This window comes from Scylla paramamosain, chromosome 4, assembly GCF_035594125.1.
Source record: "Scylla paramamosain isolate STU-SP2022 chromosome 4, ASM3559412v1, whole genome shotgun sequence".
Taxonomy (NCBI): domain Eukaryota; kingdom Metazoa; phylum Arthropoda; class Malacostraca; order Decapoda; family Portunidae; genus Scylla; species Scylla paramamosain.
This window is the reverse complement of record NC_087154.1, coordinates 8273197-8297036: the sequence shown is the minus strand read 5'-3', so window position 1 is coordinate 8297036 and position 23840 is coordinate 8273197. Positions and strand designations below refer to the sequence as shown.

Below are 23840 nucleotides of genomic sequence, written 5' to 3'. Positions count from 1 at the left end.
GATGTGTTGATTCTTGAGTTCCCTTGTTCCTCCTCCTTTCTTCTATTCTTTCCCTCTTTTTTTAAATTCGTTATTCTCATTGCTCTTATTCTCATAAATTCTATCACTACCTTCATCAACACCAACAAAACAACAACAACTACTACTACTACTACTACTACTACTACTACTACTACTACCACCACTACTACCATTACTATACTGGTGGCTCCCCATTAATCAGAAGGTGCAACTCCCGCCCAGGTGAAGTGAAGAGTTCACCTGTACACCTGCCGGGGCCTCAAGCAGCACACACCTCGCGCCCGACGATTCGAAAACTACTTAGTCAAGACGGGACTCGAATCCGGACCCGAAGAAAGTGGAACGAGTCTCTTAATATTATCAATTCGCCACTTCCTCCTTTTTTTTTTTTTTTTTTTTTTTTAGGGGGAGTGTTGGCTTTGAGGTGATAGGAAAGGGTTGAAGGGTTGTAACTTTCGATGTGCTCCGACTAGTTCGTGTTAAATGGATCTTTGCTGTTAGTGTGTGTGTGTGTGTGTGTGTGTGTGTGCTTTCTTGCTTTACCGTAGCGTACCCACCTATGTCTTAATTTTGTTGTTTTCGTGTGAGTCTTAATACCGAGATTGTGTTATCGTCGTGTTACAATACCACCACTGCCACAACAACAAAAAAAAACAACAAACAACAGCCACAGCAACAACAACAGCAACAACAACAACCAACAGCAGCAGCAGCAGCAGCAGCAGCACCCGTCTCGCCGCCTTCCCGCCCACTCTGTCGCCCTAAGATGGTTTCACTGTCGGTCGGAATGGGCATGTTTTTCTTTCCCATTTTTTTGTTGCTGCCTTACTCTTTTTTTCATCAAAACTTTCACCGATGTGTGTGTGTGTGTGTGTGTGTGTGTGTGTGTGTGTGGTTGGAGTAGAAAGAGTAGACAGCATGCAGACAGAGACAGACAAACACGGGAGACAGACAGATGTAGACAAAGTGATGATTATAGGTGAGTGTCAGATGTTCCCCAGCACGCCTTCCTCATCCTCTCTCTGGCCGGGTCCTCGCGCGCCTCACAACGCAGCGCAGTCAACAGGTGGCGAGGCGGTGTGCGATAATGCAATGTCTTGAGCTCAGTCTCATTATAATAATTTCCATATAGATTTGCAATTTTCCGCCTTTCAAGGTAGCTAACCAATGTTGCGGAGTTGCCACATCTTGGGAGGATTCAAATGTTTGGCGGCGGCTGAGGAGTGCAAGACGAGGTGGAAGAGAACGCGTAAGGCCTGCTGCTGCTGCTGCTGCTGCATAGGTACTCGGGAGTTGTGGCTTGGCGAGTTACAGAGTAAGATGGAAAGCCTGGCATGAGCTGTCCTTGTCTTACACTTCCCCATAACGAATTGTTAACCCAGTGACGCACTGAACCAAGGACTGAGTGGGTGGAATGCGTGAGAAGCTAAGTAAACATCCGTCTGTGATACAAGGTGGTGCAAACATCGCAGCGCCGTGACCTTAGAGCTTATGGCGTGTGCGTGCGTGCTTCTTGAAGGGCGTGACGGCGGCACACCTCCAGCTGTTGGCGCGGCAATCATGGAAAGTTCCCCAGCATCCCTCTATGAAAGTCGCGGTCCGCGGTTCATCCAGCAAAGCCATTAGTCAGACGATGCTTTTTCATCCATTTATGTAAAACAAGGTTGGTCCAGGAGGACCAAAAAGAGTGGAAAGTGTTGCCAGCGACTGCTCGAAAGACCTTAGGAATGTTGTTCACTGTTGCGTCCCCATCGGTGGTGGTGGCTCCATAGATATCCAGTGAATGGCATGCAGCGAACAAAACGCAGCCCGGAGTCATGTAAGTGAAGTTGTCCCCCTGGAGGCAGCGCAGCACCTTGCAGCCGCTCCATATGTCCGTGACCGCCGCCGCGCAGGTGAACGTCCAGAATTGCATAACTCCTGGTGTTACTCAGCACGTTTGACTCACCGACGTGGCCGCCGCGGATCAGATTATCTCTTTCACGTCATTTTAGCCGCCGCCATTATTAATACACATTAAGGTTCAACTCGCCACTCTTACGTCTGTCTTATGATAACCTGTTGGCGCGACTGACGCCTTCCAGCAGAACACAATCAGGTTTGCGCAATCACACCCCGAGCGTGCACAGACACTATAGCAGTAACGTGAATGTTCCACCACGTCACTTCCGCGTTGAAGCCGCGTTGAAGGCGTTGCCGTAGCAAAGAATCTGCGACGCCCCGCAGGAAGACGTCCTCACTGGAGGAGGGAGAGGATACTGCTGCGTAATGTCAGCCGTCGCTTGGGATTGTGTCAGTTGTGAGGTGCAGCAGGCCAACACTGGCCCATTCCGCCCACTCTAACAATTACCGGCATGCAGTAGTACTACAACCTGCGGGACCAGTACCGAAAGGGGAGGGGAGGGAGCCGACCCACTTGACCCTGGAAACTACTAACCCAGGCTAGAGCAGACGACTCGCCCGCCCGCGTGCCACACATTCCATACATCCACACCCTGGGCGACTGTCGGCAGGCTGGCTGGCCAGCCGGCTGGGCGGCTGGAGAGCAGGCGAGCTGACCTACAACACTGCACTCTGCAGCCTCGTGCTCTTATGTTCCGATGCTTCCCGGTGCAGTTCCTCTCGTCTTCGTGGTTAGCCAGGATTACTTGATGCGAAAAAACAGCCGTTGGTGGTCACAAGTGATGTAGCCGAACCACCTGACTCTGTAACTTATACCGAGCCTCCCGGTCTCCCCTTCCCGGCCATCAACCACCACCCAGCGTGCAACCTCCTGGGGGGCGAGAATTTGGTCATGTTTTGGAGATGGCCGCTGATGCTATCTCGCTCGCACTTCACGGGCCGAGGGACGCACTGCGTCACTGAGCGTTTTCCTGGTTCCCGACGGGGCAGCGGCGAGGGCACATCAGGCAGGCTGTTGTCTGAATTTAACAGAGGCGTTTCCGTCAAGTAAAAATATAAATTGCACATTAAGATTAATGCTGTTCTTTATGTGTAGAGTGTTGAAAATTGCACATGTCCGGTGTTTGCTGTGTTGCGCAGTGCAGACCGATGGCGTTCTCGTGACGGCATCAAGAAGTAAACAGGAGGCGCCATAAAGTGCAGGCTTGGAGCGAGCCCAATAAGGCAGCGGCTGCAGAGGAATGTCGCTCTGCTGTCGGTGATAATAACGTGGTGCTGAACACTGCCCGGAGCACGGTGTTGCCAACTGCAAAATGCGGAAGGGGAGTCGACCGGTCACCTGTGCTCTCCGCAGGCGAGTTACCACGACCAGACAGTCTCCGGCAACACGTACGGGAGGTTACAGTTATATAACTGTTGTGACGGGTTCATTGTTGTTACTAGGGCAGTGCGGGGGTAGGTAGGGGGCGGGATTGAGGTTAACCCTCCATACACACTCGACCCCATATGCTTGCACCATCTCGCCCCCCCCCCCCCACTTCTCTCTCTCTCTCTCTCTCTCTCTCTCTCTCTCTCTCTCTCTCTCTCTCTCTCTCTCTCTCTCTCTCTCTCTCTCTCTCTCTCTCTCTCTCTCTCTCTCTCTCTCTCTCTCTCTCTCTCTCTCTCTCAAGAAACGCGTCGCCATGCATGGCCGGCACAAGTCACCAGGCGCCTTGTTTACATCCACAGGTCCCTCCGAGCGGCAACGGCAGCCTGTCCAGCCATTTCTGCACGGCACCCGCTGGGGACCTGCCAGACGCCCCTGGAAGCCCGTCCGTAGAAGGCGCGGGAGGGTGAAACTTCATTGCATGAGAATGTAGGTCGTTTCCATTCATGTTTTCCCGTCATAATGAATGTGCGCGTCCAATATTGGCGTGGCTGTGTGTGAGGCCAGTCAGTCTTCCACGGGAGGGTCTGTGCCAACGCAGGCCTGGCGCTCACCGCAGACAGACTTAATCATACCAACGGGAAAAAGATCCATTCAGTAAGTTGCATATTATTTTTTTAATAGGATTTCAGAACTGTAGATACACAACCATGCTATGTTTTGGTGCCGCCTAATGAATGAACTGAAATGTATATTTTGTATGAATAATTATGAAGTTGATAGCAAATAGACACATGTCCAGTGCAGCAAGCCCCTGGTGAGTGAAGGAAGAGGAGCAGTGAAGCTGAGCGTGAGGTAAAGTGTTGTTCATGAGTTGTGTAGCTTAGCGGGGTGGTGAAACACTCGGGGCATAAACATGAAAAGTGCATGACTAGCTGTCGGGTGGGCGCGTCTCGAGGCGTGGCGTGGGAGGCTGACCCGCTGGTTCGCTTATTGGTTCCAGGTAAGTGAGGCGAGAGGTGAGTGCAGCCAAGATCGTCCCCTGCCCCCAGCGGTGCACCAACCTCCTGCTGGCGGCGGGAAATGAAGCCCAGATTAAGACACGGCCGTCCCTCGCAGGGCGGCCCACTCCCTCACACGCCGCCCGCTCTCTATGCAAATTCAGATGTAAGTGTTTTTCTCTTTTTTTTTTTTTTTTTTTTCTTAGCTTTTTTTTTTTTTTTTTTTTTTTTTTTAGGAATTCCTGTTTCTCAATAGGCCACGTCCCGCCGGAGAGAAGTCCCGGCGGGAGGTAAGACTAGCTGTGTCTCTTTGTCGTGGGCGGGAGTGGCGGGCAGCAGTCCGTCTCACTGGTCCCTGGCCCAAATGACGCAGAGACGCCCGTAAAGCTGGACCAACACTTGTTTACAAACGCCGCTGTAATCCTACTGTCAAGGCAGACCACAGGAATCCCGCGCGGAATGTCAGTCTTTTCACATGTTAAGTAGAGACAAGCGACCGGACAATTAACTCGCCGGAGAATGGTAAAGTTGAAGCTGTTTTCATTGCCGGCAGTATTGCAGCAGAGGCTTCACCACCGCCCGGCCGACCGCTCCCTCGACGCAGAGGCTCACAGTTGGGATGTTTTTAGTAATACAATTATTTTTTATTACCACAGCGTTGGCAAAAAACATATTTAAGAGCTTCACCTGTGACGTGCCTTGTGTTCTGCTCACCGAGACTGAAGCCAACACATTGCAGCCAAACGAGGCTAAATTTGGTGCGGGGGAACAAAGATGCGGCGGCGTGGCGTTGATAACAAGGCTCGTCATTCCTGAAACGGCCGCCCAGGCGGGGACTGAGAATGTCTGAAAGTGTTTTGCTGCAACTGCTCCACGAAATCACTCTTATTTGCGATCATGGATGCTTGGTGAGGCAGATACAGGTGGCAGCGAGGGCGTGGGTGATCAATTGGACGTAAGTCATGAAGTTATTGTTTATTCCTGCCGCGCGAGATTTGTGCTAAAAATAATAATGATCATAAAAGCCGGAGTCTCGACACATAAGGAAGTGCCAAGAGTTCCTTCCGCGGCAGGAGCTCCCCGCTTGTTTGTCCTGTCCAGTGTTGCTTTGTGAGGGAGTCGCTCGTGCCTCGCCGCCTGCACCACGCCTTCATTGTTGACGCCGCTTTCTATTTTTTTTAACTCTTCTTTAACTTGACACTAACGTAATTTAAGGGAGAAGTTAAGTTACTTGGTAAATTAACCATTAAAAGCGTTTCGGGTGTGCCAGGAAAGTAGATAATATGAAAAAGACGAGAATTTCTGAGTAACACTATCTAATTTTGTCGTAAGAATAAGCCAGACAGGTCTAGACTTAATGGAAGCACCACATCATCATTCCAAGGACGAGCAGCGGCGCGGTGGCATGACTGGACTGACCCTGACTGCTGATCCAAAACATGTCATAAAACTGTGACTTCCAAAGAAAAACAAGTGATATAAAAGAAACATTGTCTGGAGGATCTGTGTTAAACTTCTTGTCTGGATGGCGCTTCAATATTGAGGGAGGACGAGAGAAGATAATCTGACTCCAAGAGGGAATGAATCTCGGTGATATACTCTCGAGGGGAAGGAGGGTGCAGGGGAAGGGAGGGGAAAGAATAAGGGGAGGTGAGGGAGGTGGAGCATCTGCCTGTGAGCCGATCAGGAAGGATAATGAAAGGCTGATGGTTGGAATGATACGATGTGGTGGACGTAACTGGCAAACGATGGAGATAAAAGAGCGGATTAAACACAGCGAGGGACGAGGTGAGTGAGCCGAGCGAGCATTCCACCAGTGTTGTATCCTAACCTACACGCATACACTGGAAACATTCACTCCCGCTGGCTGGGGAGCGACGTGGCAGTTACCTGAATTAGTCAACCGGGAGAAGGCGGCGGCTTACGACGGAGGCCTGAGTGGCAAGGTAAAGGAATAAGCAAACTTCACCTCATGAGGATTTATCTCGGCGCCATTCAACAATTTTTTCCGCCTCATTTCCCGGTTCGTTCTGTCGCGGTGGCTAAAAATGATGGTTGTTGACTGTTTTGCAAAGGTCAGGCTGCGGAGGCCACGGGGGAGTGTTTTTGAGTCGGAGAAAAGGTTGCTTGGGCACATTGCTCGTCTGCATATTGGTGTGAGTGGCCGTGAAGGCTCACCGTCCCGAAAATTGTTGAGCGGGAATCCAGAATGCTTGATGCGGCTCAGTGCTTAGCTAGCGTCGACAACTCCGCCGCGTCAGAAATGCACCGATCCGGGTCAGGGGTCGCCGGAGAACAAGTCCTGAAAAGAAAACGGAAAAAAAAAAAATGATCCAGGAAATGCTTCTCTTGTTTCTTATCTGGCGGCCGGCGGCGACACGACCCGCGGAGCAGCACGACTCTGTCCGAGAAATGTTCCACAACTCAATGACGAAAAGGAATGCTAATCAAGAGTAGGTGTTTCAGGGCGCCGCAGTCATTCACTCATTTTGCCTTTTACGGGGTATTGAGTATGAGCTCGGGTCGTCGTCGGCAGTAATTACGAGGACCAGCCGGGCGATTCCCATGCCCGGCCGCCGCGCGCCGCACGTGAGCCGCAGCCTAAGCGCGGGAAATACCTCATTCCTCGGCCGGGCCGCGCCAGACCCCGCTATCAATATGCCCAATAATACAGACTCCTATATCGTTTATGGCGGCGCTGGACCATACAGTGAAGACATTCGCGTGTGATTTATTCTCAGAGTTGTGTGTAGTCTTCCTTTTTAGGCATTTATTAGCATATATATACGATAACATTGACGTGGGAGATAAACGGCAAGTGTGCGGGTGACGCCTAGCATTGGCCAATTTTTAGCAAGCCTTTTAACCCTCGTCCCGACTCGAGGATGTCTTGTGAAAGCCACAGCCGCAATTACGCACATTTGAACCGCGGGTCTGGGATACTTTACACGACCCGACACATATTAAACTGTCTAGTTATACAAGGCGGGACGGAGGGCGCCCTGGAGGGGCAGTGCGGCGCGCGGGCAGTTTTCAGGATCGAGCACATTACTCAGGCCTGCTAAATCGTTTTCCCTGAAGAGCCGCAGGTTTGCTGTCCCTCGTCCTTGTCCCTAAAAGTTTGAACATTGGAGTGAGTGAAAGGGAAGCGGCAGGACCAGGGTGGGCCTAGTGGGTTAGCGGGGCGGGGTCTGGTGGGGGGAGGCGGTGTACAGGCTGTCCACTGTGCGCCTTTGCCCTCCGGAAGCAGCGTAAGTGTCTGTGGAGTGCCCGGCGGCATCACTATGGCGCCTTTGTCCACACCGTCCTACCGCTACTTCAAAGACCCGGCAGCGTTTTACTGAAATACATAATTCTGACAAAAAAAAAAATACTGAGCTGAAGACTGACTTGTTTCACTAAAGAAAAAAATGTATCAGTATCCTTTTACTTTTAACATTGTTTTACATAGTCGAGTGGGAGCAGCAACATTCCGCAAAGTTGTTGGTGTGAAGATTCCTACCAGATGCTCCGTCGCATCCTCCAACAGATGAATCACGAGCGAGGAATGTTGCCACAGTCCGCTCTCTGACAATTGCGTCTTCCTTCTGCGCGGTCCGTGTCAGGTTACAGACTGCGAACAAGGCATTTTCTCTCTATTATCTACAATCCATTGAATATTGGATACGAAAAAATATTAACAAGACGAGCTTTGCTTTAACCCTTTGCTTTATGCGTAGCTCTGCCCTCCTTTCAGACCCACAACAAAAATGCCCTCCGCAGCGGCCAGCAGACCACCGCCGCCGAGCGTTTCCGCCCCCGCCCTCAGAAATGCAACCCCGCAATGAGGACGATAATTTGGCTGTGACTGATAGCTCCAGTTTAATTGGTGGGCGGTGCGGCTCGCCATGTTTGATCACGAACAGAGGCGGTGAGGGATGGCCGCCCCCCAACTCCCGTGACGCGAGGCCCGACCAAACCCAGCCTTGTCCGGCCCCGCGTTAACTTCGGTCTCTTCCTCCTCCTCCTCTTCCAACTACTATTTTTCTTCTTTTCTTTTTTTTTTTCCTTTCAGTTTGTTGTTGTTGTTGTTGTTTTCTTCTTCTTCTTCTTCTTCTTCTTCTTCTTCTTCTTCTTCTTCTTCTTCTTCTTCTTCTTCTTCTTCTTCTTCTTCTTCTTCTTCTTCTTCTTCTTCTTCTTCTTCTTCTTCTTCTTCTTCTTCTTCTTCTTCTTCTTCTTCTTCTTCTTCTTCTTCTTCTTCTTCTTCTTCTTCTTCTTCTTCTTCTTCTTCTTCTTCTTCTTCTTCTTCTTCTTCTTCTTCTTCTTCTTCTTCTTCTTCTTCTTCTTCTTCTTCTTCTTCTTCTTCTTCTTCTTCTTCTTCTTCTTCTTCTTCTTCTTCTTCTTCTTCTTCTTCTTCTTCTTCTTCTTCTTCTTCTTCTTCTTCTTCTTCTTCTTCTTCTTCTTCTTCTTCTTCTTCTTCTTCTTCTTCTTCTTCTTCTTCTTCTTCTTCTTCTTCTTCTTCTTCTTCTTCTCTTCTTCTTCTTCTTCTTCTTCTTCTTCTTCTCTTCTTCTTCTTCTCTTCTTCTTCTTATTCTTCTTCTTCTTCTTCTTCTTCTCTCTTCTTCTCTTCTTCTTCTTCTTCTTCTTCTTCTTCTTCTTCTTCTTCTTCTTCTCTTCTTCTTCTTCTTCTTCTTCTTCTTCTTCTTCTTCTTCTTCTTCTTCTTCTTCTTCTTCTTCTTCTTCTTCTTCTTCTTCTTCTTCTTCTTCTTCTTCTTCTTCTTCTCTTCTTCTTCTTCTTCTTCTTCTTCTTCTTCTTTCTTCTTCTTCTTCTTCTTCTTCTTCTTCTTTCTTCTTCTTCTTCTTCTTCTTCTTCTTCTTCTTCTTCTTCTTCTTCTTCTTCTTCTTCTCTTCTTCTTCTTCTTCTTCTTCTTCTTCTTCTTCTTCTTCTTCTTCTTCTTCTTCTCTTCTTCTTCTTCTTCTTCTTCCTTATTGTCGCGGTCCTTGTGTTATTTTCTTGGTTTTCTTTCATTTGACCAACAGTTTTCCTTGTCTTGCTATTTATTTTTCTCCCTCGTGTTAACTTGAAGCCTCGTCGTCCACTTCATCAGTTCTCAGCGGGGTTTGTTGCTTCACGGGCTGCCTGTCTTGTGGAGTGTCTGGCAGAAGTGTCCTATTTAAGGAGCCACTCTGCTTCCATTAATAGGACCACTTGACAGAGAGAGAGAGAGAGAGAGAGAGAGAGAGAGAGAGAGAGAGAGAGAGAGAGAGAGAGAGAGAGAGAGAGATTGAGACGGTGGTTGTTTGGAATTCTTGGGAGCATTGCAGTATATCCTTTTCTTCTCCTCGCACGTGGGAGAGAGAGAAAGAGAGAGGAGGAAGAGGAGGAGGAGAAGAGAGAGAGAGAGAGGTGTTGCCTGAATCCAAGGTACTCGTTGGCCCATCACTTCCCTCAGGTTACATCGCTGGTATAGATGCATTAAGATAAGGGGCGGTCCTCCTCCTCCTCCTCCTCTTCCTCCTCCTCCTCCTCCTGCCGGCCACTTTATTAACTCACCGCCTGCCTGACGCGCTTCCCAGAGTCCTGCGCATCCATTATGAAAGCACTGAGCGGACCATTAAAGTGTTCCCGGAAGATCCTCGCTCTCTCTCTCTCTCTCTCTCTCTCTCTCTCTCTCTCTCTCTCTCGCCAGGTTCAGTCGCGCTGCGGAGGAAATAGCATCTCGACCTACGCCCTTCAGACAGTCACGAGGTGTAGCAATGAGGCCCACCCTGAGGCCACACACGCACGCACGCACGCACGCACGCACCCACGCACGCACGCACCCACGATGCTTATACTTGCACGCATCCACCCACACGTACACAACACACACACACACACACACACACACACACACACACACACACACACATTCACACACACAAACAAACAAATTCATACTCGCTGTAAATTCTCTTATGTTGTTGCTGTTTTTATTTTCTGCTTTACACACACACACACACACACACACACACACACACACACACACACACACACACACACACACACACACACACACACACACACACACACACACGAGGAAAAATCTGACAGTCTGATATTAAAAGACCAGTCTGGCCTCAATCTTTTCAACATACACACACACACACACACACACACACACAGCCCGTAGGAACCTTCACACTTGCTCGCTGCCGCCCACACACTCACTCGCCTGGGGAGGAAGGAAATGACTTCTGGAGTGCTGGCAACACATTCCCTCGTGCGTGATTATACTCAGAGGCCCGGGAATGTACTTACGTGTGTCCGTGCGCTTGTTTTATGTCTCCATGCCTCGTTGCGGTGCTAGTGTTCGGCCAGGAGGAAGGGGGAATGGTAGCTGATAAGATGTTTGACTTGGTTTGTAGCGAGTTGTCGTTGTTTGTTGTTGTTGTTGTTGTTGTTGTTGTTGTTGTTGTGTCGAGGGATTGAATTCTGTGTTTTGGTGGCGATGGTGGTCGTGATGGTAGGTAGCTAGATATTTTTTTTCTTTTCCATCACCTCCTCTCTCTTTTTTTTTTTCCTTTTTCTCTCCTCTTCCCTCCTCCTTCCTCTTCATCATTCTCCTTGCCGCTGTCATTGTCCTCCTCCTCCTCCTCTTTATTCTGTTTGTTCTTGTCCTTTACCTGTTCTCTTCTGTTCCTCTTCTGTTTCTTCTCGCCCTCTTCGTCCTCTTGTTCTCTTCCTCCTTCTCCTCCTCCTCTTTTCTTCTGTAATCCTTCTGTTTCTCATCCTCCTCCCTACCTTTTTCTCCTCTTTCGCTTCATCTTTCTTTTTTTTTTCCTCATTCTCCTATTCTCCTCGTTCTCCTCCTCTTCATCTTCATCCTTCTGTTTCTACTTTTCTCCTCATGCTCATAGTGTTTCTTCTCCCTTTCTCCTTTTTGATTCCCCTACCTTTTCTCCCCTCCTACTGTTTCTCATTTTTATCTTCTCTTCCTCCTCCTCCTCCTCGTCATCCTCCTTTTCCTTCTCCACCTTCTCTTTTTCTCTTTTTTTTTCTTTTTTTCTGGTTGTCATCGTCGTTCTCATCGTCTTCCTCCTCCTCCTCCTCCTCCTATCTTTTCTTTGTTCGAAACGGTTATGTTTTCGTTGGCCGTTGAAGGAGAATCGTAAAAGTCTGTCGTGGAAGTGGATTCTGATAATTTCCTTTGACACAGCCATTCACCACCATTCAATGCAGCCATTATTGTTGCCACCGCCACCACCACCACCACCACCGCCACACCGCCACCACCGCCACCCACCCACTCACCAACACCAACACCACCCACTACCACTCACTACCACCTTCACCATATCCTCCTCCTTGTCCTGTTGAATTCCATGGATATCTCCTCGAGGGTTTCCACTCAGCCAACCAACCAGTCTGTCCGTCAGTCAGTCAGTTAGTCAGTCACTTAGTTAATCAACCAGTCAGTCAGTCAGTCAGTCAGTCACAGTCAACCAATTCATCCAGCTGTGAGTTATCGTGCTGTCAAATACGTAAAGTAATTTGTCATCATCCAGTTCATCCATGTATTTATTCAGACAGCTGACTGATGGGTCATTCCCTTTTTCATCCACTCATTCAGCCTGCAGTGTTGTGATTCAGTAACTGGCGAATTATTCCAGTTTCATTCATTCATCCAGTAAGTTGTATTGTAATCTAGTAACTATCTTGTCAGTTAGCCGGCTAGGTTGTCATCCAGAACAGCTACTGAGCAGGGAATCAGTCACAGTTATTTGTCAGTTAGTCAGTTATTCAGTTAGCCAGTTACTTAGCCAGTGCTCCAACCAGTCCCACAGTCAGCCAGTGGCCCATTCAGCCAGTCCTTCAATCAGCCAGAGTCCCGGTCAGCCAGTCAGCTAGTACCCCAGTCAGCCAGTACCCCAGTCAGCCAGCCCTCCAGTCAGCCAGTCCTCCAGTCAGCCAGTCCTCCAGTCAGCCAATCCTCCAGTCAGCCACTTAACTCAGTTAGGTGGCAAGCCAATAAAACATCGTTATAGCGACGGTCAGCCAGCCTCTTATCAAGCTGAACCTTTCACTCTTCTATCCACTCTTCCACTCAGTAACTAACAGGTAACTGATCTTCCATTTAGACAATCAGCTAGAAATGTTATCGTCTCAGTCAGTATCTCATCCCTACTAGCCAATTGCAGCATCAGTAAGATAGTCGATTAACAGTTCATACAGTCTGCGATTTATTGGATTAGTGAGTTCATTTAGTCACGATCCAACCAGTTAGCCAGCAAGTGGAACAAGTGTAGTGCTGAGGCCACCCACCCATCCACCCACACACACACACACGGGGAAGGAGCACTAGACCCCAAGGACTTGACAGAAGCTCGCTATCATCTCCACCTCTTCCCTGAGCATCATTATCAGTGCCACAGCTATTATAACACCTCGTCTTCCTATTCTTCCTCCTCCTCCTGCTCCTTCTCCGCTTTCTTGCCCTCCTCCTCCTCTTCCAGCGTCATCATAATTGCCCAAAAAGTTACACTGCTGGGTCGGGTTCATCGCCAGCCATCATGAGGCAGCGAGGAGCCTCCGTGTCTGCGTCCCGTCAGCGGCCACGTCCAGGCGGCGCCTCGCCCTGGCCGCGGCGTGTCCGTGTTCATCCTTTAGCCTCGCGCGTTGATTATTTTTTACAGCACCTCATCTGATCACCCCCAAACATTCTGGTGGGTCGCGGCTTAAATATTCCGCTGTTCGCCACTCGTGATGGAAAGGTTGATAAAACACGTTATTTGGCGCTCAGCTCATAAGTCGTTTGTTGACCTCTATTTTTGTTGCATTTATTTACGACGCTCCTTTCTGAATGCCGTCGTGACTTTGCTGCTGCAGTATTCACTCGGTTTTCCGCACCCTCTCCCTCCCTGCTCCTCACTCACTAATCCCTGCCTCACTCACTCACTGCCAGTCCCTGCCTCACTCACTCCCTCCCTGCCTCGACACCCGTATCAGGTGAACTCTGCCCAGGTTCGTTTCCTTTAATCCTCACTTAAAGGTTTAATGAAATAAGGAAAAATATATTCCAAGAGGCTTATTAGTTTAGGCGACAGTTGGCGGCCTTGAGCGAACACACACACACACACACACACACACACACACACACACACACACACACACACACACACACACACACAGCTCCCTCATCTACATCACAGAACCCAACAGCCATAGTGCGCGCCATTTTAGCGTTGATAAGCACCGACTAACAAATGTTGATCCTTGAAGCTCACGCACTAAATAAGGAGGCAGAGAACTACACGCCGCTGCACACAATAAGACCGTAATATTAAATCAGGCTGGAGAGAATGGGCAGCGCCAGACCCGCCGCTCAGAACAGCCGCGGGAAAACAAGTCTAGCAAACAAGAGAGCGAGACGAAAGCCTCTTCCTCGCCCCGCACACGTTCTAGGTTAAACCAGCTGCTGTTAATAGTCCGCCTGACGTAGCGGGAGGCGTAGTGACCACAAAAGCGTAGCCGGCCAAGGGTAGATTGCCATGCAGGTGCCGTGGTCGCTACGGGACGGATGTTAGGGTTGTCCCTGCCGGTGTCCCTGGGGCCCGGCTTTGTTTTCATACCGTGAGCAGCGGCGCACGATTGATGATCACTGGACCATAGACGCCGCCACGCCTGAGGCACAAGCACTGTTCTGCCTCCAGTTTACGTGAGGCTCGACCACGCCATTGCCTCGCATTGTTCTGCTTATAAGGTCCTCGACTCCACATTGGCCCGAGAATGGGTGACAAATACGGAAAGTGGACGGCGCGTTCCAAAGTTTCCCCGCCCCCACCCACTTCCCGGCCCGCCCACCCATCCACCCTCCAGCCAGCCTTTCCAGGGCGTGGGGCGTCTGAAACAGGGCGGCCACCACCTCTTAGGCAGCCACACGCCCACCACCTCTACCAGCGCGCGCGCGCGCTCACACACACACACACACACACACACACACACACACACACACACACACACACACACACACACACACACACACACACACACACACACACACACACACTTAACCACAGTCACACGCACGTCTTATAACACATCATTCCTGTGCAAAAAAGTAAAACAACACAAAACTAAGAAAAGGCATGACCACACACGTCTTACACACACACACACACACACACACACACACACACACACACACACACACACACGCGCGCGCGCGCGCGCGCGCGTAGTATCCTCGAGAGCGCCTCCTTGTGAGACAGTGAAACATAGAGAGAGAGAGGAAGGGAATAAAACCGAGGAGTGGAGGACATTTTCAGCCCTCAGATTGGAATGTAACCAACTGTTAGGTTTTGATGATAGGATTTGAACTTTCCATGAATTTCAAATTGGTCTGCCGCCTATTCAATATGGGTCCGTCTGTGCCGCGGCCGAGGAAGCGGTGTGGTGTCTTGTACGTTCTTCATGAGCGTTATTCTCTGTGTCATTCACTATTCATCGTGAAATTCGGAGCATGGGATTAATGCTGCAGGTTGGAGTAATGTAAAAAAATGGAGATAAGGGAAGGAAAAGATAATAAGAGAAAAGGCCGAGTGTTCCCCGTCGCCAGCGGCTGCCTGTTACCGGGCGACCCCAAACATTTCGTGCATGCGATCCCGTGCGCGGCGTCAGTCCTCCAGACGTACCCACACAGCTCCTCTGCACCGCCACCGCCGCCAGCAGACGAGGGCGAGGAGCTTTTTGTGTCAGGTTCGCTACTCCCACAGGCCAGCGGGGCTCTGGACATTCCACGTAATTTTCTTATTGTCTGACTTTTTTTTCTCTCTCTCTCTCTTTCTTTATACATCTCTTTCTTCCTCTGCCTCTCTTTACGTCTTCAATTTGTATGCGTGTGTCTTAAGAGATGTTCGTAATTTGCAGGCTGTTGAGAACGTTTTGTTGAAAAGCGCGCTGGCAGGTCGCCCCGAGGAAGCGCTAGCCGCCCTCCCTCGCGTCCCTGGTGCGGGTGTGGTACAGTTCATGGGAGCAAACACATGAGTTCCCTTACCTAAAGCCGTGTATGCGCGCGTCCACACCTAAACACATAATCTCTTGCATCTCATAAATACGCAATGACGATTTAACTTGAAGGTGAGATTAAGCCTCACCCCAGAAATCCTCGTGACCTTTGTTCCCCAGCGCCTGCATCCGTGGCTCCAGTTACTCCCTTTCCGTGCAGGGCCGTGACCACCCTTTTCTTCCTAACCCATTGTCAGGGTATCTCACGCCGGACTCCATCACAAAGTAGCAGGCCGACATTCCTCTGCTGTCGAAGGTGGTGGTCAGGGTGGGCGAGATCACAGGTTGAGGACAGGTGTGGTGGGGCCGGCCATCAGGGAGCCGCTGCAGGTGCCCCTCGCCCTCGCACCGCCAGTCATGTAACAATAGAATACATCACCTCGAGGCGTCCGTGTCCAAAGTCTGCTCCCCGGCACTTCCCTGTAGCCCTCCTCCTCCTCCTCTCGTCGTGTTGTAGTCTGGCGTGGAACTGATGCAGGAAGAGGAGAAAAAAGGCCTGACCTGCGCGAACCGAATTGTAATTGAGCCAGTTTGCACACGCTCCAGACACGGCCGAATGCGGGGCAGTTTTACACAAGACTTAACTTTTGCGTTTCCCCTCAGGCGTCACACTGAGCTCGTAAGGCATGCACGGTGGGTCATGCTCAGTGTCTCGTCTCACGCACACAGAGACGCCGCACCTCAGCCTCTAGAGGGAGGGTCCGAGGAGGGAAGCTGCGCCGCCACCGCCACGACAAACAATGTGTAGGGAAAGAGCTTGAAAATGTATGTCACCTTTCACAGTGCTTAAGTATAATGTTTATGGTGTTAGCAGCACTCTCTCTCTCTCTCTCTCTCTCTCTCTCTCTCTCTCTCTCTCTCTCTCTCTCTCTCTCTCTCTCTCTCTCTCTCTCTCTCTCGTGTATCAATATAATGACTGACACGTTGAAAGTTTGACTATTTTGTTTATGAAGCAATGTTGGCTCTTTGTTGGATGAGCGATGACTGGCAATTACCATTACTAATTCAGACACAGTAGAAAGGATCGGAGCAGGAAAGAGTGGCATAGATCATTCAGGTCTTGCACACCAGCAACACCACCTGCACTGCCAAACAGAAGAAACGATAGGTACGCATTTCCAGACAGGAGATTAGGTGCTCAGGTGTCTATTTCCAAGTCGTGGGGTTCGCAAAGGTTTCTGGGATAGTGTTATACTGTAGTGATTTTATATTCTTTTAGCACAGCTCGCCTAACCACTCCTCAGGCCAATGGTAGATCCTGTTATGGGTTACGACGCTGAATAAAACGAATTGATCCCACTCCTGCGTGGCGGGGCGGAGGTATATACGCCTGGTTTAAAGAGATGGTTGACGTGATAATGCCTGGCACGACCCTGATTATGTTGGCCTCACTCACCAGTCAGCAAGCACCGGGCACTGCTGACCGGCGTGTGTTATCAGCAGGGCGTGCTGCGGGCAACACTCACACTGCCTGACCTCACTGCGTGCAAGTGATTAGCTGTTGTTTGTGATTTTATGTCACTTATCTCTCTCTCTCTCTCTCTCTCTCTCTCTCTCTCTCTCTCCTTCTCTCTCTCTCTCTCTCTCTCTCTCGTCTCTCTCTCTCCTCTCTCTCTCTCTCTCTCTCTCTCCTCTCTCTCTCCTCTCTCTCTCTCTGTATATATATGTATAATTATATATATATATATATATATATATATATATATATATATATATATATATATATAGATATATATATATAATATATATATATATATATTATATATATAATATATATATATATATATATATATATAAACCACTTCCATAGCATGGCGTGCAGTGTGGGCCAGCAGCCAGGAGCCCCGGAGCCTCGTGGTGCATCGCCTCGCAACACTCCACCGCTGCTCTCACCAATACTATTTTAGCTCGAGAAATTCCATTCACAGGCCTGAACATCAGCAACAAGAGGCTCGCCCTTCACCTTTCCCCCCTCCTATGGTTGCAACATTTACGCTTCATATATCACGGCCCAGACCCCAGTATTTTGGACCTTGCTAATACAAGCCTTCAGAATAATTGCCTCACAGTAAAAATATTACTAAGACGGAATATCGTTACGGCTTAAGTCCTCAGGTGGCCGAAGTCTGGGTGCCCCCTCCACACGGACGAGTAACAAAGGGCAGCCAAGAGAGGTCTGGAGGTATCGGGAACGCGCACAACTAAGACTTGATTATTCAGCCAGATGTACAGGTTTCCCATAGAGGCAGTGCTGCCAATCCATTGCCGCGCACTATATCTAACACCACTCCGCTGCAACACCACAAGTTTGCTGTAACACTCACTCACGCAGACACGTCTCGTGCACATACTGAAAACTTAGTGGCAGATTTTTGTTGTTGAATTTCGTACTTGCACTAATTATTGGTGCGTGTCCCGTCCCAAGCAAGGCACGTCAAGGAGCTGTGTTGAGGTGCACAGGTTAGGCACCACATGCCCTGGGAGGAGCTGGCTACCTTTACGGGCGGCGGTGGGCACACAGGTGGCGCGGGGTAAAAGTAAGGAGAGCGGGAAACAAATTGCTTCAGACCCACTCCTAACAACTCCGAGGCAGAATAAAATGCTACAACACTCCGCTGGAATATAGCAGCCGAGAGCGTGGCCGGCAGCTCCGCCTCGTCCAGGGGTGTGGGAATGCCCGCCGCTAGGCCTGGCTCGGCTACGGGCAAATATTTGATTGCACAAGATTAGTGTGAGAATTCTAGGGAGCAGCTGTAGCGTCCGTAAGGAATGAGATTTATCGAGGAGCCGCGTTCCCATGCCGCCGCGCAACACGGGCCGGGCGACTCAGCAGCCGTCTGGCCCTCGCTGCCCGCCGTCTGTTCGATGTGAAGAGACTTGAGATTACCTTTTTATTCCTCACTAATGCCCAGACCCTCGCGACTGTCTCCAGCAGCGGGCTCAGGTGTGTGGCTGCCCCGGGATTGTAGTGAGCCCAGCAATGCAGCGGGCTTCACACATTCCTTCAGCCCCATACTTCCTCCGTGTGCCTCCAGCCTCCCCACCACGTGTATTGTGGATAGGGTGGTGGTGGCGGCTGTGGAAGTTGTGGTGGTGGTGTTTGGGATGTTATTGGTGGTAGTGGTGGTGATGTACACGGTACTGGTAGGGTAGTTGTGATGGTGCTGTTATTTTTTATAATTATGGTGATGATAGTTGGGGTAGCGGTGATGATGATGATGTAAAGTGCATTGCATGGTGGTGGTGAAGACAAGTGAAATATATTTTAGTAGCTATGGTTGTGATAAATCATGATTATTACCGTGGTGGTTGTCGTGAACCGTAGTGGTGACTGGGTGTGTTGTGGTGATAGTAGTGGCCGTGAAATAGTGGTGACTGGGTGCAGTGTTGATGGTGTTGGTAATGGTGGTAAGGGTGTGGGCTCCTCTGTCCTCTGTTCGCCTCTCCAGTTTTACAACAAACACACAATTTTAACCTGCATAAGGTGTAGTCTCATTTTTCTTTCCTTTGATAATGTGCGAAAATTTTCATTCGCCGTGGGAGGTCACGGGAGCTTAGGCGTGACGCCCCCGAGCCTCTCTCGGTAAAGGGTGGCGGTGCGGCGAGCTGTAAGTTGTGCACATAAAATGTTCCTCATATTTAAAGAGGGCGGCGAGGGTCCGGGTCACTCGGAGACGTGCTGAGGGCAGAGTTGTGTATCTGTCTTGTTCGTCGAAAAAATAAATAAATAAATAAAGATTTAAATTAAAAAATATATTAAAAAAAATACGCATTTATATTTTTCGTAAAGTTGAGAGTCTTGATTCGCAAATCATTTCACCTGTTGGCAGATTGCATTATGAGCAGATGAAAGCGAGCGAGTGAAGGAAGAAAATACTGGAGTAAGAATGTGGTGTTTTCTGCGGCTCAGGAGAATTTATATCCTTTGTGAGGCAGGACAATGACCGGGAAGGGCAGCACAGCACCTGAGGCTCCCTGAGGAGTGTGACGTCCGCGCCGCTGTGACATCCGCGTGGTGATGAGCAGCGGCGTGGTCGTTTTACTCTCAACAATTAAAGATTATCGAAAGAAAGTCGAATCAAAACTATTCCACCACACCAATATAGTGATCTTGTTAAAACAGATCATGAGACGATCGTCCGTATTGACAGAAATGTGTGTGTGTGTGTGTGTGTGTGTGTGTGTGTGTGTGTGTGTGTGTGTGCGCGCGCGCGCGCGTGTGTGCGTGCGTGCGTGCGTGCGTGCGTGCGCGCGTGTGTGCGCATGCGTGCGTGCGTGCGTGCGCGCGCGATTCCCCCATACGCCCTTGATCTACACACGTACGCTATTTTGCCTTCAGTGTCATTTCGAATTGAATATTCTTGGTCATCTCACCTTTACTCCAGGAAGTCTTACTGTACATTCCTAAACACGCTCCTCAACGGCAGCCTCGCCTCCGTCACACGCGGCACGCCTTGGCTTCTCTTTCCTTGTCCCCGTCATGGGTGAGTCGTTCACTCCACGCTGTCAACAGGTGTCCTAAGCGGCAAGCAGGAGCGGCTGGAATGCGATGGGAATGTACACATGGCCATGAAGAAATCGTGGCTCTGGAGTTACCGACGCTCAACGCACTTGTTTATGATCTCGATTATATATGAACGACATTTACGTGAGGATAGTGTGTGGGCGTGAGCGTGAGTGGCGGTGGGCTACGACTCCCCACGGTGGTTCTGTGGGAACTTCAAGGTCACCGCGCTACGCAGAGGAAACCGTTAATGCCCGTGTAGAAGATTTCAAAGGGAACCTCCTATGCAAATACTATAGCCACGTCAGGCACCAGCAGGGAGGATACAAAACAAAAAGTAGAGCCCACAAAGCGAGGACTCAGGTGCGCGCGCGCACACACACACACACACACACACACACACACACACACACACACACACACACACACACACACACACACACACAGGGCTGACCAAAGACTTCCCGCCCCACGATGTTCACCTCCCGCTCCCGCCAGCTGCTGCTCAACTCGACTCATTTATTTACCCTCCCTCCCACCGCCCGGCCCCCGCCCCGAGCTGCCTCACGCCCGCCGAGGGAGCCCATCACCCCTCCACGTGCTTCGTCGCGGGAAGCTGCCAAAAGGAGTGTGTTTGTGTGTGTGTCCGTGTGTGTGTGTCTCTGTCCCTCAGAAGTTGAGGAAATCATTTGTTTGTGATACTCAGAGTGGCTGTCTGAATTAGTCTGCGTTTAACATTTTACTCACGAAATCTCTCATTACTTACTTGAGGCGCCGTGAGGTCTTTTTGATCCAAGCCTTTAGCGGATGTGTATTATCCTCACCTGTGTGTGTGTGTGTGTGTGTGTGTGTGTGTGTGTGCGCAGAACAGCTGTACGTAATTTCATAAGAAAATTTAAGAATGTAAAGTTCCAAGGCACAGGAATTAAATAAGTATGCAAGGCGTCCATTGCATCAAGGCTGTGTGTGTGTGTGTGTGTGTGTGTGTGATGGCCAAGGATAGGAGTGTGTGATCTAGAGTGTGCTGAGGCTTGAGTTCGTGACTGTCAATGCAAGAGGGATCGCGATGACCTTCTGTGGGTCACTGTGCTCTGCTTGGGTCTGGTCGTCACCATAGAGAGCAAGGCAGCATCCACGTTCCTCATGCTTAATATGCACGCTGACGTGTGTGCATGTGCAGCCCGGAACACACACACACACACACACACACACACACACACACACACACACACACACACACACACACACACACACACACACACACACATAGTTTCTCGTCGAATTCAGTTACTTGTTTATTTCCATCTCACGATCCATTTTTTCCCGCCTCGTAATAATTGCTGAATCGAAAAGTTCAAATGATTACTTCGGACATAATTAATTTCCCCCGATGGAGGTGACCAATAATTACTGCACATTTATTCATACAAAATCCTCAGAAATGTTGCTGCAAATCTGGAAGGAAAAGTAACATATAGAGATTGACATTGCCTCTCGACTCATAGAAACCACAGCATTTTTGAGGTAGCCTCCTCGCGGAGTTTACCAATGCTGATACAATGTGGGAATAGTCCCATGATGAACAATGGGCTTCAGGTTAGCGGGGTCGGCGGCGCCTCCCCTCACCTGCCCTCCTGTAGGCATCCCATTGTGTCCCCTTAACCGGTTCTTCGCTATATTTACCACCAAGTTGCCTTCTCCTCAACGCAATGGACGCTCGCTGTTGCTGCTGCCGCTGCTGCTGGTGCTCCCGCCTCTCCGCTCAGGAGTCGTGGCGGAGTCGTACGCCCGGGCCAGCCTGCGCGGCGGAGCGCTGGCGGAGTTCATGCTCGTCGCCAACCCTCAGATTCTCACGCTCAGGGGGAGTCGCTCACGCCAGACCGACCATAATGTGCACGGACTTTAGTCATTTTTCATTTCGTTTCAGTCTCCTTGGGTTATTGTTGTTTTTGTTGTATTTGTGCTCCAAGGTGCACGGTGCCAGGGTGATTTATGCTCGCCGGTGATGTTCTTTGTCGCAGGAAGTTTGTTAACGAGAAAAACTTCACGTCACAGCACTTCTTGGATGTAGGGCGTGTGAACGCTAGAAGAGGAACGGTAGAATTGCATGCAGATTTTTGAAGTAGAATGTAGAATGGCCGGTCTCCAATAGGTGATGTTTATCTTCTCAGGTTTAAATTGATGGACCTGCGCATGTAAGGCGGTGCTGCGCGGCCAAGTGATCAGCCGTTGTCGAGAGCAGTTCTCATCAAGGCCAGAGGTTGTGTCCCGTCTCTCCACACCGCACCGTCAGGCGAGGCTCCGCAGCCACTCACCCAAATCGAGTAAATAAAATCCGCGCCAGCAGTCTGCATAAAATTCGATTACACCGAGACCCGATAACTTCCCGGAGTAACATGGGTTTCTGGTAGATCACGTTCTCTACGTGGCCAATGGTGTGTCACGCCTCCCATGCCGGTGCGCGGGACTGCTGTTGTCGACCGCCGCCGTGCACCACCCCGCTCCGCCCCTCCCCTCAACACCCGAAGGAGAGCGTTGTGTACACTCCGCCTTGAGCCCGACACTCGGCACCAACTTCCTTCTCTTCTTTCATTACCGCTCATTGCTGCGACAATCACTCGCTCGGAACGTTTGTGCGACCTGTTGAATATGCTGTGCAAATCCCGCCACATTTTACTCTTGTAGATAATTAAAGACTCGGTATGATAAAAGTCCCGTCCATCCTGCCCGCCCGCGGAGGAGGCGGACACAGGAAATGTCTGAAGAGCGGCTGAGGCGGGTGGTCGCGCAGCCTGCTGGCCGCTCGCTCTGGGCTAATGATCTGGCGGCCTTTTTTGCTGGCCGGCCGGCGGAAGTTGCTCGCTGGATTACGGTTCGCCTACGCATAGAAATTATCCCTTAGCTACAGAGGATGCGATCATGAGATATGTGATAGGCATTGCTAATCTCGCCTCAAAAGACTGGTTCCATTGTTCCGCGGCGGCTTTATGGGAATTGTTCTGCCTCCATTCGAAACAGTGTGTTCTTGAGGGGAATATTTTGACCCACCGTTTTTCTCTCCCTCGATAAACGCGCTCGATATCACTGCTTCTTGTTACGCCCTGTCCCGCTGATTATTACGTGTGAGGCTGAACTGAAAATTCGTATTCAGTATCATTAAATTGGGAAGCAACTTTTTCTTCCTCCTGGCACGAGAATTATGAACTATAAACGCTCATGTAAATTATTCGAATTTTTTCCTCCCTTCTGTGGAGTACTGGCCATTTCGAATTATTGTTGACCTTTTAAAGATACAATTTTGAATGTAAATGGCATAACCTTTACTTGGGCAACGCATGTGGGTGGGTTACTGAAACAGGAAGTACGAAAGCTTACCAAACGTTTTGGGAGAAAGAGATTGTGCCTTGTTCCCTAATTTAATAAGTCGCACGCCTTGCAAGGGTTGGCTTTAGGGAGGGAGATAAGATGAGGGTGGAAGTAATGAGCGGCACGGAAAGGTTGCTCACTTTGAGGACACGAGCAATGCATGAAAGTTTACTGTTTTCCAGGTAATTACAAGGTATTCCCGCCGGCCTTCAGTGTTTCTCCTTCTGAATTTCCTGATACTTGCACGGTAGTGAGAGAGAGAGAGAGAGAGAGAGAGAGAGAGAGAGAGAGAGAGAGAGAGAGAGAGAGAGAGAGACATACCGATTCGACAGACATACCGACATACATACAAATAGGCAGACATACAAGTACACACGCACACACACACACACACACACACACACACACACACACACACACACACACACAGGTAAACAAAAGAAGAAAAAAACACGTACATGCAGACAGACGGTGAGACGGCAGGCAAGCAGGCAGGCACACACACACACACACACACACACACACACACACACACACACATGACTCAGACGTTCAGTCATACAAGATGATAGCGGTCAAAATAATATTTTTTTCTCCCCCTTTTATTTGTGTATTAATCGCGTTACAGTGGAAGGCTGGAGTGCACCTGGCCGG

At 49.8% G+C, this 23840-nt stretch overlaps 1 long non-coding RNA gene across 3 annotated transcripts in view; it reads left to right on the top strand.

Moving 5' to 3' along the window:
• LOC135099698 (uncharacterized) overlaps positions 1–23840 on the top strand; it is a 45505-nt gene that overhangs the window by 11430 nt on the left and 10235 nt on the right. For all 3 annotated transcript variants that reach the window (XR_010268289.1, XR_010268290.1, XR_010268291.1), the window contains exons 2-3: positions 3652–3778; positions 4293–4456. This is a non-coding gene — a long non-coding RNA (uncharacterized LOC135099698). The remainder of the gene's footprint in view (positions 1–3651; positions 3779–4292; positions 4457–23840) is intronic.